Genomic DNA, 15,066 nt, shown 5'->3' with positions numbered 1-15,066 from the left:
ACATAGAACATAGAACGATACAGCGCAGTACAGGCCCTTCGGCCCACGATGTTGCACCGAAACAAAAGCCATCTAACCTACACTATGCCATTATCATCCATATGTTTATCCAATAAACTTTTAAATGCCCTCAATGTTGGCGAGTTCACTACTGTTGCAGGTAGGGCATTCCACGGCCTCACCACTCTTTGCGTAAAGAACCTACCTCTGACCTCTGTCCTATATCTATTACCCCTCAGTTTAAAGCTATGCCCCCTCGTGCTAGCCATTTCCATCCGCGGGAGAAGGCTCTCACTGTCCACCCTATCCAACCCCCTGATCATTTTGTATGCCTCTATTAAGTCTCCTCTTAACCTTCTTCTCTCCAATGAAAACAACCTCAAGTCCATCAGCCTTTCCTCATAAGATTTTCCCTCCATACCAGGCAACATCCTGGTAAATCTCCTCTGCACCCGCTCCAAAGCCTCCACGTCCTTCCTATAATGCGGTGACCAGAACTGTACGCAATACTCCAAATGCGGCCGTACCAGAGTTTTGTACAGCTGCAACATGACCTCATGACTCCAGAACTCAATCCCTCTACCAATAAAGGCCAACACTCCATAGGCCTTCTTCACAACCCTATCAACCTGGGTGGCAACTTTCAGGGATCTATGTACATGGACACCTAGATCCCTCTGCTCATCCACACTTCCAAGAACTTTACCATTTGCCAAATATTCCGCATTCCTGTTATTCCTTCCAAAGTGAATCACCTCACACTTCTCTACATTAAACTCCATTTGCCACCTCTCAGCCCAGCTCTGCAGCTTATCCATGTCCCTCTGTAACCTGCTACATCCTTCCACACTGTCGACAACACCACCGACTTTAGTATCGTCTGCAAATTTACTCACCCACCCTTCTGCGCCCTCCTCTAGGTCATTGATAAAAATGACAAACAGCAACGGCCCCAGAACAGATCCTTGTGGTACTCCACTTGTAACTGTACTCCATTCTGAACATTTCCCATCAACCACCACCCTCTGTCTTCTTTCAGCTAGCCAATTTCTGATCCACATCTCTAAATCACCCTCAATCCCCAGCCTCCGTATTTTCTGCAATAGCCTACCGTGCGGAACCTTATCAAACAAAGAACAACAAAGAACAAAGAAATGTACAGCACAGGAACAGGCCCTTCGGCCCTCCAAGCCCGTCCCGACCATGCTGCCCGACTAAACTACAATCTTCTACACTTCCTGGGTCCGTATCCCTCTATTCCCATCCTATTCATATATTTGTCAAGATGCCCCTTAAATGTCCCTATCGTCCCTGCTTCCACTACCTCCTCCGGTAGTGAGTTCCAGGCACCCACTAAGAGTTATAATAAAATAGAGTTGTACCACATACAACTGTGTTGGCTCATCTGTGCACCAGAGCACCCAACACCACACACACTACAGGAATTTTCACATGATATAGATAGAACAAAGAACAACGAACAAAGAAATGTACAGCACAGGAACAGGCCCTTCGGCCCTCCAAGCCTGTGCCGACCATGCTGCCCGACTAAACTACAATCTTCTACACTTCCTGGGTCCGTATCCCTCTATTCCCATCCTATTCATGTATTTGTCAAGATGCCCCTTAAACGTCACTATCGTCCCTGCTTCCACCACCTCCTCCGGCACTCACTACCCTCTGCGTAAAAAACTTGCCTCGTACATCTACTCTAAACCTTGCCCCTCTCACTTTAAACCTATGCCCCCTAGTAATTGACCCCTCTACCCCGGGGAAAAGCCTCTGACTATCCACTCTGTCTATGCCCCTCATAATTTTGTAGACCTCTATCAGGTCACCCCTCAACCTCCATCGTTCCAGTGAGAACAAACCGAGTTTATTCAACGCTTTACTGAAATCCATATACACCACATCAACTGCTCTACCCTTGTCTACCTGTTCAGTCACCTTCTCAAAGAACTCAATAAGATTTGTGAGGCATGACCTACCGTTCACAAAGCCATGCTGACTATCCCTAATCATATTATTCCTATCTAGATGATTATAAATCTTGTCTCTTATAATCCCCTCCAAGACTTTACCCACAACAAACGTGAGGCTCACCGGCCTATAGTTGTCTCTACCCCCCATCTTGAACAAAGGGACCACATTTGCTATCCTCCAGTCCTCTGGCACTATTCCTGTAGCCAATGATGACATAAATATCAAAGCCAAAGGTCCAGCAATCTCTTCCCTGGCCTCCCAGAGAATCCTAGGATAAATTCCATCAGGTCCCGGGGACTTATCTATTTTCAGCAAGTAATCTGTTTGTTAACTTTATTTCTAAGTGGTTCTTTGTTCTTTATTACAGTAACAATGAACTTCAGCACCAACATAAACATTTCTAAAATAAATGCTTTCAAAAGATTCCACCAGACCAGTTCCCTCCTATTCTATCTACAAAATTATGAGGGGCATAGACAGAGTGGATAGTCAGAGGCTTTTCCCCAGGGTAGAGGGGTCAATTACTAGGGGGCATAGGTTTAAGGTGAGAGGGGCAAGGTTTAGAGGAGATGTACGAGGCAAGTTTTTTACACAGAGGGTAGTGGGTGCCGGAGGAGGTGGTGGAAGCAGGGACGATAGTGACGTTTAAGGGGCATCTTGACAAATACATGAATAGGATGGGAATAGAGGGATACGGACCCAGGAAGTGTAGAAGATTGTAGTTTAGTCGGGCAGCATGGTCGGCACAGGCTTGGAGGGCCGAAGGGCCTGTTCCTGTGCTGTACATTTCTTTGTTCGTTGTTCTTTGTTCTATCTATATCATGTGAAAATTCCTGTAGTGTGTGTGGTGTTGGGTGCTCTGGTGCACAGATGAGCCAACACAGTTGTATGTGGTACAACTCTATTTTATTATAACTCTTATAATACAGTTCGTTCTGGATACTCTGCACGTGCTGTCTCCCTGAGTGTCCCCGGCTATAGCTGTGTCCTGGTTCTCCTCTGCCGCTCTTCCTGACCACCAGGGGTTGTGTCTGTGCTTTTATATCTTTCTGTCATTGGTTGTGGTGTTGTGTGTTCTGATTTGTCTGTTGGTGTGTCTATCATGATGTGTGTGTTTGAATATCATGACATCCCCCTTTTTTACAAAGACAAGTGCCTACGTGGTTATAAATACAATTGTGTCGTGAGTGCATCTAAGAGTGTGTGTGTGTGTTGTGTACAGCGTGTGTTTATGACGTAACTATTTACATGGGGCGATGTCGGGTGCGTCACACTAACAAGGTTGTACCATAACAAAACTTGGATACGAGAGAAAAAAAAAAAACTTGAACATTGGTCCGGTCAGACGATATCTGGAACAATAAACAACAACAGGTTATAATACAGAAGTGTTTGACTTTTTTGAACGTATTAACAACGTTAGAAGTCCAGTCTAATGGGTGACCGCCTCAAGAATGGGCTGGTCCTCAAGCCGGTTCAGCTGTGGAGATTTGGGGTCACACTGGTTCACCTTGGACTGTTGGAGGTGATGCTGTTGCCGAAGTCTCTACTTTACCATTTGTTGTACTTCCTGCAGTTCTTGGTCTTTTTCATTCTTGCAAATATAACATTCAACATCTTTGTTAGTGGTGCCCTGGCTGTGGTTTGGTTCTGGTGGCGATGGAAGGGGCATGATCCGTGGCATCTCCACGAAGTCATCCTTGGGAACCAGTGGAGGATCCGGCGTGTGCGTACGGTGCAGTTGCGAGCGTGGAAGGCGGCACAGAGCCCGCCGATTGCGCCTACGCACCAATCCATCCGCCCTGCATGCCAGGAACAAGGTGGAGTCTGTTTTCTTTTTATGTTTGTGGTGGACGGCATCTTGTAGCCGATGGGTCGTTGCCATTGAAGTAGCACCATCACTAATATCATGCAAGGCGATGACTGTGCCAGATGTGGAAGTTGGCCAAGACCGTGTACACTGGTTCCGGCCACCTGCTGTGCCGGAAGGGCGACTCCGCAGAGAAACGTCGAAGCATGTCGCCTTGGATAGAGAATTGTTGCTCGCATCAACGTCTGGCGATGGCGCGAGTTGGTGTGTCCATCTTGGACCGCCGGTGCTGGTTGCCACTGCCGACCCAGTGGGACTGCCACGCGATCCATTCCCTGTTGCCGTGGCATCTGCCGTCACCCTGAGCGTGCCATCACCGAGGCCGCGACACCGCCCGTCCGGAGCAAGGTCTGGCGTGCGCAGATCAGAGTCGGCGCTTGGCTGCTCCCCATCTGGAGTCCGGTCTGCCTTCCTTCGATGCCCCCCGTCCGGAGTCCCAACAGGTTCACTGGAGGCAGCCGAGATTCCCTGAAGCTGCACTTCTGGAGTCGGAACATGCAGGAATGCACCAACCAGTGGAGAGGCTCGAGCCATCGAGGGTGGAAGCGGTGCGCCGCCACCGCAGTCGTCAGTGGTCCCACCGTGATCGTTGAGTGCCTTGGTACGCACTAGGCGAGGTCTGTCACCTTGCACCTTTTGCATGGGAAGTGGGATGCTGTCGTCACTCGTCTCACATCCCGTGGATAGATCGTCCTTAGCAGCTTGCTGTTCACTAGGGTTGGGTAAATTGTCAGAGTTTTCATCTGGTGGTGCACACCATGTCGGTGGACTGTCATTGTCTTGCCATTGTCCTTCATTTGGGCTTTTCTTCTTTGGAACTTTAAAATTTTCCCCAGACATTGCAGAACCTTGTTTATTACCCCCAAATTCTCCCATATGTATGGTCTCGAATATAGTATCCACTGTTTCTATCGACATTGTACCATTTTCCAAAGAACATTCCGTTTCACTTTTCTTCTCAGGTACCTCATATGTAACTTTGTTTGATGTACATGCCTTCATGGTCTCTGGGTCTGATTTTGCTGGGACTGGCATGGTCACAGTCTCTTTTTTACTGTTCTCAATTGCCCACATTATACTCCCCATACATAACTGCTTGAGCACTGGGGTTAGTGTGGTACAATGGATAATCGGTTCAACCTTATCTGCATCTTCATCATTAGTGGAAAGCACACTTGGTTCACTTGAAACTGCTGTGGGTGTTAAATTCGTTATCTGGCTACTCGATGTCGGTGTCCTCAGGATTCTTGCTCCAATGTTCTGCTCAATAATCAGTGGAGTGTGTATAGGTTCAATGCAATTAATGTTCCCCTCCAGGTTTGAAGAGTCATTACTGACTAACTGCTGGTCTCCGAAGTTGGGATTTTGCGGCATTGTGTTGAAGGGAGACATTTGTCCCTGCTGTAGATATGAGTCAGGTTGTGTTATTTCCATTACCTGAGGATCAATGTCTTGTCCATTTTTTCGATCCGTACTAAAACACTGGCAATTCTCAGTCTGCTCCTTGCAAGTTAAACATACAATTAATTTTGTTAGCAAATCCTCAGCATCCTTCTGTGGCCGTGCTGCATTATTAATCTCTGTTCGGCTACAATGATCCTGAAGGTCAGCGCATAAACCTTTTTTCTTCGGGCTTGGACGAGGCGATTCCTTTGGCTTGTCTTCAGTTGGGCTTGAACAGTCTTCAGCGCTGTGCCCTTTATTGTAGCATGAGAGACCGTCATGGTCATGCTGCTGTGTAGTGGAGCATGGTAGGCTGTTATAGCCTTCTTGCTGTTCACGGGAGCATGGCAGACTTGCATCGTCTGCCGCTGGTTGGTCAGGAGAGGTTGCTAGACCCTCATGGTCTTGTTCCTGCAAGGACTGCGCTCTGGAGTCTTGCGTTCCTTCCATCGTGGAGTCCGTCCACGAGCTCTCTGTGGAGGCTTGTGACACTGGAGTCACTTCTTGTCCGTGCAAGGACTGCGCTCTGGAGTCTTGCGTTACTTTTATCGTGGAGGCTGTCCACGAGCTTGCTGTGGAAGCTTGTGACACTGGAGTCACTTCTGGTTCATGCGAGGACTGCACTCTGGAGTCTTGCATGTCTTCTTTCATAGAGTCGGGAACGTTGAGCGGGACGTGGACCACGCTCTGTGTGGCAGCAGGGCACTCTCCGTGTGCTTGCACCGCTCCCTGTCTGGTAATGTCAGGCTGCAGCATCATTCGGTACTGATAAGTTGGAACGTCATATCTGCTGGGTTGAAGATCCTCAAATCCGAAAAATGAATCCGCATCTGCGTCGGATTCAGTATGGGGGCCGCCAATGTGCACCACGAAAGGTTCGTCCGAGTCATAGTCATATAGGACCACGGAGCTATCATTGGGCTCGCGAGGTCCGGAAACACTGTAAAAATCGTCATCAAAGTATTCAAGGTCGGAATCATCGGCTTGTGCGTAGGTAACTGCTTGTCGGAGGGTTCTTCGGAGGTAAAATTCATCTCCTGGGTCAATTTGCGGCACTGTGCTGTCATTCCAGGTGAAGGAAGGTTGTTTTACAGCTTTAACAGATTTTTGTTTTTTTGATTTGGGACGTTTCCCTTTTAAATTGGATTTGGGACATTTCCTTTTTAAATTGATCCAGTCTTGGGCCTCTGACATCCTGACGCTCGGTATGTAGCACGTAGGAAGCGACTGCGCATGCTCAGATCGCTGTTCCTTTACCGATGGCCATTTTCTTAACTGCGGATGCGCAGCATCTCGCGCATGCGCATACGAAACTTCCGGTTCTGCGCACTTCTCGCGCAACTGTGCTAGCGTTATACCTTTAGCAAGATGGCCGTCGACCTCGACCCAGCCTTTTCTCAGGCCCGGGACCTCGGGCTCCGGGATCCCAGCCACGAGGTGAGTACTGCAGCTTTTCTTACCTTTAAGTCCCCATTGGATTGCGTATTCTTCACAGTACTTGGCGAATTTGCCCATGACTGCCTGGTAATCGTGCCTTTGCTGCCTCCTGACGAACCTGAACCTTCTGAACATTGCTCTTGCCCTTGCACCGGCGACGATGAGGAGAAATTCAATTTTTTCCTTATCATCCAGGTCTTGGAGTTGAGCTGCCGCCAGGAACAATTCGAAATTTTGCCGGAATCGGCGCCAGTTTTCGTGGAGGTCGCCGTCGCACTGGAGCGCCTGCGGAACCGGGAGCTCGTACATCATTTTGCCTGGGCACTGCTGGTTGTCTGTGTACACTGATGTATGCCGGCAGGTATCGATCCACTCCTGTACCATGTGGTGTTGGGTGCTCTGGTGCACAGATGAGCCAACACAGTTGTATGTGGTACAACTCTATTTTATTATAACTCTTATAATACAGTTCGTTCTGGATACTCTGCACGTGCTGTCTCCCTGAGTGTCCCCGGCTATAGCTGTGTCCTGGTTCTCCTCTCCCGCTCTTCCTGACCACCAGGGGTTGTGTCTGTGCTTTTATATCTTTCTGTCATTGGTTGTGGTGTTGTGTGTTCTGATTTGTCTGTTGGTGTGTCTATCATGATGTGTGTGTTTGAATATCATGACAGTGTGTGCATTCCCTGTCTGAGAAAATGTCTTCTTCCCAATTATCGGATTATAAATTATTTTGCTCACATTTATAATGGAAGGTTCCTATGTAAACTGTCACACTGTATTTACATCTCTGTACCAGTGGTGGTGCTGCAACATCTCAGTCTTGTATCTCCCAGTCGCCCAGCCGTTGCTGAAGAGAAACTTCAATATCTCAATTGCACTATTCTCTTTCCCAAATTGTTATTCGCCGATGAGCTGTGAAGATAAATCCAGCATAATGTGCAAAGGTAACCCTTGTTTCCTTGTGAACGAAAGGAGAGAAACGTGCTTCCCTCTTGGCACTGAGTTCAACTGCTTTATTTCAATTGCCACCATCTGGCCTGCGAAATCCTACCAATTGTCCTGGCTTGGTACAATTCACACCTCTTTAACCTGGGGTTACCCCATCTCTGGATCTGTAAAGATTTAATCACCTGCTAATGCTCGCATTCCTAGCATTGTTTGGCATCTTTGAATTTGTCTATATATGTGTTTCTGGAACAGACCTCTGCATTCACCTGAGGAAGGAGCAGCGCTCCGAAAGCTAGTGACATAGAAACAAACCTGTTGGACTTTAACCTGGTGTTGTAAGACTGCGTACTTATTTCAATTGGAAACAGGACAACAGTGGGTAGACTGCAGACTCTGCCAGCATTGCAGGCAGCGAAAGACAAGTTCATCATTTGTTTTTGAAACTGCCCCGGATCTAATTCTCTGCTGTCCGACCTCCTCAACTCTGATGTGGGCCTTGCTGTGCCTGGCCTGGATTTATTGCCCATCCCTAATTGCCCCTTGAACTGAGTGTCTCGCTCGGCCATTTCAGCGGGCAGGTAACATAGAACATAGAACAGTACAGCACAGAACAGGCCCTTCGGCCCTCGATGTTGTGCCGAGCTTTGTCCGAAACCAAGATCAAGCTATCCCACTCCCTGTCATTCTGGTGTGCTCCATGTGCCTATCCAATAACCGCTTGAAAGTTCCTAAAGTGTCCGGCTCCACTTTCACAGCAGGCAGTCCATTCCACACCCTAACCACTCTCTGAGTAAAGAACCTACCTCGGACATCCCTCCTATATCTCCCACCCTGAATCTTATAGTTATGCCCCCTTGTAACAGCTACACCACCCGAGGAAATAGTCTCTGAACGTCCACTCTATCTATCCCCCTCATTATCTTATAAACCTCTATTAAGTCGCCTCTCATCCTCCTCCGCTCCAAAGAGAAAAGCCCTAGCTCCCTCAACCTTTCCTCATAAGACCTACCCTCCCAACCCCACACAAAAGCACCCTATCCAACCCCACACCGCCACCCTATCCCCATAACCCAGTAACCCCACCCAACACTCAGGGCAATTTTGGACACTAAGGGCAATTTATCACGGCCAATCCACCTAACCTGCACATCTTTGGACTGTGGGAGGAAACCGGAGCACCCGGAGGAAACCCACGCAGACACGGGGAGGACGTGCAGACTCCGCACAGACAGTGACCCAAGCCGGAATCGAACCAGGCACCCTGGATCTGTGAAGCAATTGTGCTATCCACAATGCTACCGTGCTGCCCTTAAGAACAAATAAATCTACACTATATCATTTAACCGTAATCCATGTACCTATCCAATAGCTGCTTGAAGGTCCCTAATGTTTCCGACTCAACTACTTCCACAGGCAGTGCATTCCATGCCCCCACTACTCTCTGGGTAAAGAACCTACCTCTGACATCCCCCCTATATCTTCCACCTTTCACCTTAAATTTATGTCCCCTTGTAATGGTTTGTTCCACCCGGGGAAAAAGTCTCTGACTGTCTACTCTATCTATTCCCCTGATCATCTTATAAACCTCTATCAAGTCGGCCCTCATTCTTCTCTGCTCTAATGAGAAAAGGCCTAGCACCCTCAACCTTTCCTCGTAAGACCTACTCTCCATTCCAGGCAACATCCTGGTAAATCTCCTTTGCACCTTTGTTGATTGGTCCCGCTGTGTGTCCATCAGTGTGTGTGTGTGTCTGCACCATGATATATTGGTGTATATCATGACAATGTACAATTGCAGCATAACCCCGCGGCTCTTAAACTCAAGCCCCCTGTTAATAAACGCTAGCACACTATAGGCCTTCTTCACGGCTCTATCCACTTGAGTGGCAACCTTCAGAGATCTGTGGACATGAACCCCAAGATCTCTCTGTTCCTCCACATTCCTCAGAACCCTGCCGTTGACCCTGTAATTCATAAGAGTCACCCAGATTGCTGTGGGTCTGGAGTCACATGTCGGCCAGACCGGGTAAGGACGGCAGATTTCCGTCTCTGAAGGGGCATTAGTGACCCAGCTGGATTTTTTACAACAATCGATGATAGTTTCCTGGTCACCATTACTTAGGCAGGATTTCAATTCTCGATTTTATGAATGGAATTTAAATTCTACTGGGTGCCGTGTTGGGATTTGAACCCTTGTCTTCGGGGTATTAGCTTGGGTCCCTGAATTAACCAGAGACCTCATCAATCCATCATCGTCTCCCCTGAAATATTCATTGTACCAGTATTTTGGTTAATCTTTCTATGGCTGATACCAACCGATCCAGGGCTCGTACAGCACAGGTTATGAGGAGGAAGGGTAGATATTGGACAGTGCTTCCGGGAAATGTGGCAGGACAGGACACTGGGAGGTGGCGGAAGGCAAGGATGTGAAGCTGTTGGAATCATTTTATTCCCGGCTGCCAATCTTGGCAGATTTCATTCTCGGTCTCCACACGAAAGTGCACAAACTCCCAAAATACACACATGTATCAATAGCGAAAGAGGCTGAAATAGATGAGATTCTGAGATAAGAATAGAACGCTTGCAGATGGAGCCTTTGATGAACACACTCAAGGCACCGCAGAGGACTGTTACCAAATGGATTTCATACGTTTCAACTCTGTCTACTAACATATCAAATGAAGATTGATGCAGGCAGACGGAGGGTGAGTTATTTAAGGAAGATTGTTATCCCAGGCAGTGCTGTGGCAAGGCACGTGGTCTTTGCTGCATTCAGGCAATAGGATGCACACTGACAGCTTCAGGAACTATTTAAATTGCGAACCAAACTGAGCTTGGCAAAACCAGAATATGTTGGAAACACTCAGCAGGTGAGTATCCCTATTGGCCCCTGGAACCGAGTGTCTCGCTCGGCCATTCCAGGGGGGCAGTTCAGAGTCAACCACATTGCCGTGGGTCTGGAGTCACGTGTAGGCCAGACCGGGTAAGGACGGCAGATTTCCTTCCCTGAAGGACATTAGTGACCCAGATGAGTTTTTACAACAATCGATGCTAGTTTCCTGCTCACCTTTACTGAGACCAGCTTTCAGTTGCAGGTTTTATTAGATCATAAAATTTACAGTGCAGAATTTAAAGGTTAATCACGGAATTACAGAATAACAGAGCACACAAGAGGTGCTTTGGCCGACCGAGCCCACACCGATGCATGAAAAGCACCTGACCTGTCCAGCTAACCCCATTGGCCAGCACTTGGCCCATAGCCTTGAATGTTGTGACGTGCCAAGTGCTCATCCAGCAGCACGGTAGCACAGTGGTTAGCACTGCGGCCTCACAGCTCCAGGGTCCCAGGTTCGATTCCCGGCTTGGGTCGCTGTCTGTGCGGAGTCTGCACGTTCTCCCCGTGTCTGCGTGGGTTTCCTCCGGGTGCTCCGGCTTCCTCCCACAGTCCAAAGATGTGCAGGTTAGGTGGATTGGCCATGATAAATTGCCCTTAGTGTTCAAAAAGGTTAGGTTGGGTCACTGGGTTACAGGGATAGAACATAGAACAGTCCAGCACAGTACAGGCCCTTCGGCCCACGATGTTGTGCTGACCATTTATCCAAATCTAAGATCAACCTAACCTCCACCCCTTCAATTTACTGCTGTCCATGTGCCTGTCGAAGAGTCGCTTAAATGTCCCTAATGACTCTGACTCCACCACCTCTGCTGGCAGTGCATTCCACACACCCACCACTCTCTGTGTAAAGAACCGACCTCTGACATCTCCCCTATACCTTCCTCCAATCACCTTAAAATTATGTCCCCTCGTGACAGCCATTTCCACCCTGGGGAAATGTCTCTGGCTATCCACTCTATCCATGCCTCTCATCACCTTGTACACCTCTATCAAGTCACCTCTCTGCCTTCTTCGCTCCAGTGAGAAAAGCCCTCGCTCCCTCAACCTTTCTTCATAAGACATGCCCTCCAGTCCAGGCAGCATCCTGGTAAATCTCCTCTGTACCCTCTCCAAAGCATCCACATTCTTCCTATAATGAGGCGACCAGAACGGGACACAATATACCAAGTGTGGTCTAACCAGGGTTTCATAAAGCTGCAGCAAAACCTTGCGGCTCTTAAACTCAATCCCCCTGTTAATGAAAACCAACACACCATATGCCTTCTTAACAACCCTATCAACCTGGGTGGCTGCTTTGAGGGATCTATGAACGTGGACCCCAAGATCCCTCTGTTCCTCCACACTTCCAAGAATCCTGCCTTTAACCCTGTACTCAGCATTCAAATTCGACCTTCCAAAATGAATCACTTCACATTTATCGAGGTTAAACTCCATCTGCCACTTCTCAGCCCAGCTCTGCATCCTGTCAATGTCCTGTTGTGACCTGCAACATCCCTCAACACTATCTACAACTCCACCAACCTTCGTGTCACGGCAAACTTACTAACCCACCCTTCCACTTCCTCATCCAAGTCATTTATAAAAACCACAAAGAGCAGAGGTCCCAGATCCCTGCGGGACACCACTGGTCACCGACCTGCGGGCGGAATACCTTCCAGCCAGTACCACGGCCAGCCGAATAGTGTGGGCTTGGGTCGGGTGCTCTTTCCATGGGACGGTGCAGACTCGATGGGCCAAATGGCCTCCTTCTTGCACTGTAAATTCTATGATCCGGGTACTTTTTAAAGGATGTGAGGCGACCCCCCTCTCCCCACTCCCAGGCAGCACATTCCAGACCCCCCTCTCCCCCCTCCCAGACAGAGCGTTCCAGACCTGCCTCTCCCCCCCTCCCAGACAAAGCGTCCCAGACCCGCCTCTCCCACCCTCCCAGACAGAGCGTTCCAGACCCGCCTGTGGTGCTATGTGTTAGGGGTCATGTGGGACTGTGAAGCCGTGATGCTATTGGCTGACAGATCCCGGGTCCTGGTTGGCTGCTGACTCCTGGCTCCGTCCTGAAGGCGGAGTATAAGAACCCGAGCTTCTCCCCGCCGCTTCATTCTGTTCCTGAGCTGCTGGGGACAAGTCTCGCTTAATAAAGCCTCATCGACTTCATCACTTCTCGTCTCTCTCGTAAGTCATTGTGCGCTACAATTCATTAAGCGAGCTTAAAAGACTATGGAGCTCCGGATCGCCCCGGAATGCCTGCGGATCAGCCCCCACGCAGCGAACTCGGCAGCAGTTTTTAAACACTGGCAAGCTTGTTTTGAAGGCTACCTCCGAACGGCCCCCGGCCGGATCACAGAAGACCAGAAAATGCAGGTCCTGCACTCGAGGGTAAGCCCGGAAATTTACCCTCTCATAGAAGACGCAGAGGATTTCCCGACGGCGCTCGCATTACTGAAGAGCATCTACGTTCGGCCCGTTAACCAGGTCTACGCGCGCTACCAACTAGCGACGAGACGGCAAAGTCCTGGAGAATCGCTAGAGGAATTCTACGCCGCGCTGCTAATTTTGGGACGGGGCTGCAGCTGCCCGCCGGTGAACGCGATCGAACACACGGACCTGCTAATTCGCGCTGCATTTGTGGCAGGTATGAACTCTCCCCAAATCCGCCAAAGACTTTTAGAAAGAGAGTCGCTGGGACTCTCAGAGGCACGGGCCATCGCAGCTTCCCTAGATGTGGCCTCGCAAAACGCCCGCGCCTACGGCCCCGACCGCGCGGCAGCCCCTCGGGCTCCATGGACCCCCGTCGCGACAACCCCCCCCCCCACCTCACAGTCTTGCGCTGTTAAAGCGCCAGACCATCCCGGGGGGGCCCGCTGCTATTTCTGCGGGCAAGCGAAACACCCCCGGCAGCGCTGCCCGGCCCGCGCAGCTATTTGTAAAAGCTGCGGCAAGAAGGGCCATTACGCGGCTGTGTGCCGGTCCCGGGGGGTCGCCGCAATCCCCGGAGAAGAACGAGCCCAGCGCATCCCAAACGCTCCCCAACCCCCCAGCGCCCCATGTGCGACCCGCGGGCGCCGCCATTTTGGGTCCCAGGCACCACGAGGGGAGGATGGGCGCCGCCATCTTGTGACCCCCCACCAGCCACGTGCGATCCATGGGGGCGGCCATTTTGTCCACCCCCGGCCGCGCGCGATTCATGGACGCCACCATCTTGGTTGACAACAAAGGACCCCAGCATCGACGGCTCCACGGGGTCCGAAGCAGACGCCGCGACACTACGACCACATCTGGCCTCGGTGACGCTGAATCAAGCACGGCCCCGGACACTCCAGACGACGACAACGACGGTGCTGATAAACGTACACGAGACACCATGCCTGATCGACTCCGGGAGCACCGAAAGTTTCATTCACCCAGACACGGTAAGACACTGTTTTCTGACCATCCATCCAAGCACGCAAAAGATTTCCCTAGCTGCAGGATCCCACTCCGTAGAGATCAAAGGGTTCTGCATCGCGAACCTAACGGTGCAAGGGAGGGAGTTTAAAAACTACAGGCTCTACGTCCTTCCCCAACTCTGCGCGCCCACATTACTGGGATTAGATTTCCAGTGTAACCTGCAGAGCCTAACCTTCCAATTCGGCGGCCCAATACCCCCACTCACTATCTGCGGCCTCGCAACCCTCAAGGTTGAACCGCCATCCTTGTTTGCAAACCTCACCCCGGATTGCAAACCCGTCGCCACTAGGAGCAGACGGTACAGCACCCAGAACCGGATATTTATTCGGTCTGAAGTCCAGTGGCTACTGAAGGAAGGCATAATCCAGGCCAGCAATAGTCCCTGGAGAGCCCAGGTGGTAGTAGTAAAGACCGGGGAGAAGCAAAGGATGGTCATAGACTATAGTCAGACCATCAACAGGTACACGCAGCTAGATGCGTACCCTCTCCCCCGCATATCCAACATGGTCAATCGGATTGCCCAGTACAAGGTCTTCTCCACCGTGGACCTCAAGTCCGCCTACCACCAGCTCCCCATCCGCCCAGGTGACCGCAAGTACACAGCCTTCGAGGCAGACGGGCGTCTATACCACTTCCTAAGGGTCCCATTTGGTGTCACAAACGGGGTCTCGGTCTTCCAACGTGAGATGGACCGAATAGTTGACCGGCACGGGTTGCAGGCCACGTTCCCGTATCTCAACAACGTAACCATCTGCGGCCACGATCAGCAGGACCACGACGCCAACCTCCAAAAGTTCCTCCAGACCGCTAACGCCCTGAACCTCACATACAACGAGGAAAAGTGTGTTAGCTCCCCACCCACTGCCCCTCCCCCCCTCCCAGACAGTGTGTTCCAGACCCGCCTCTCCCCCCTCCCAGGCAGCGCGTTCCAGATCCGCCTCTCCCCCCCTCCGAGACAGAGCGTTCCAGATCCGCCTCTCCCCCCCTCCCAGACTGAGCGTTCCAGACCCGCCCCTCCTCCCCTCCCAGGCAGCGCATTCCAGAC

The sequence above is a fragment of the Scyliorhinus torazame genome, chromosome 29 (assembly GCF_047496885.1).
Source record: "Scyliorhinus torazame isolate Kashiwa2021f chromosome 29, sScyTor2.1, whole genome shotgun sequence".
Lineage (NCBI taxonomy): Eukaryota > Metazoa > Chordata > Chondrichthyes > Carcharhiniformes > Scyliorhinidae > Scyliorhinus > Scyliorhinus torazame.
Note: the sequence above shows the minus strand (reverse complement) of the source record.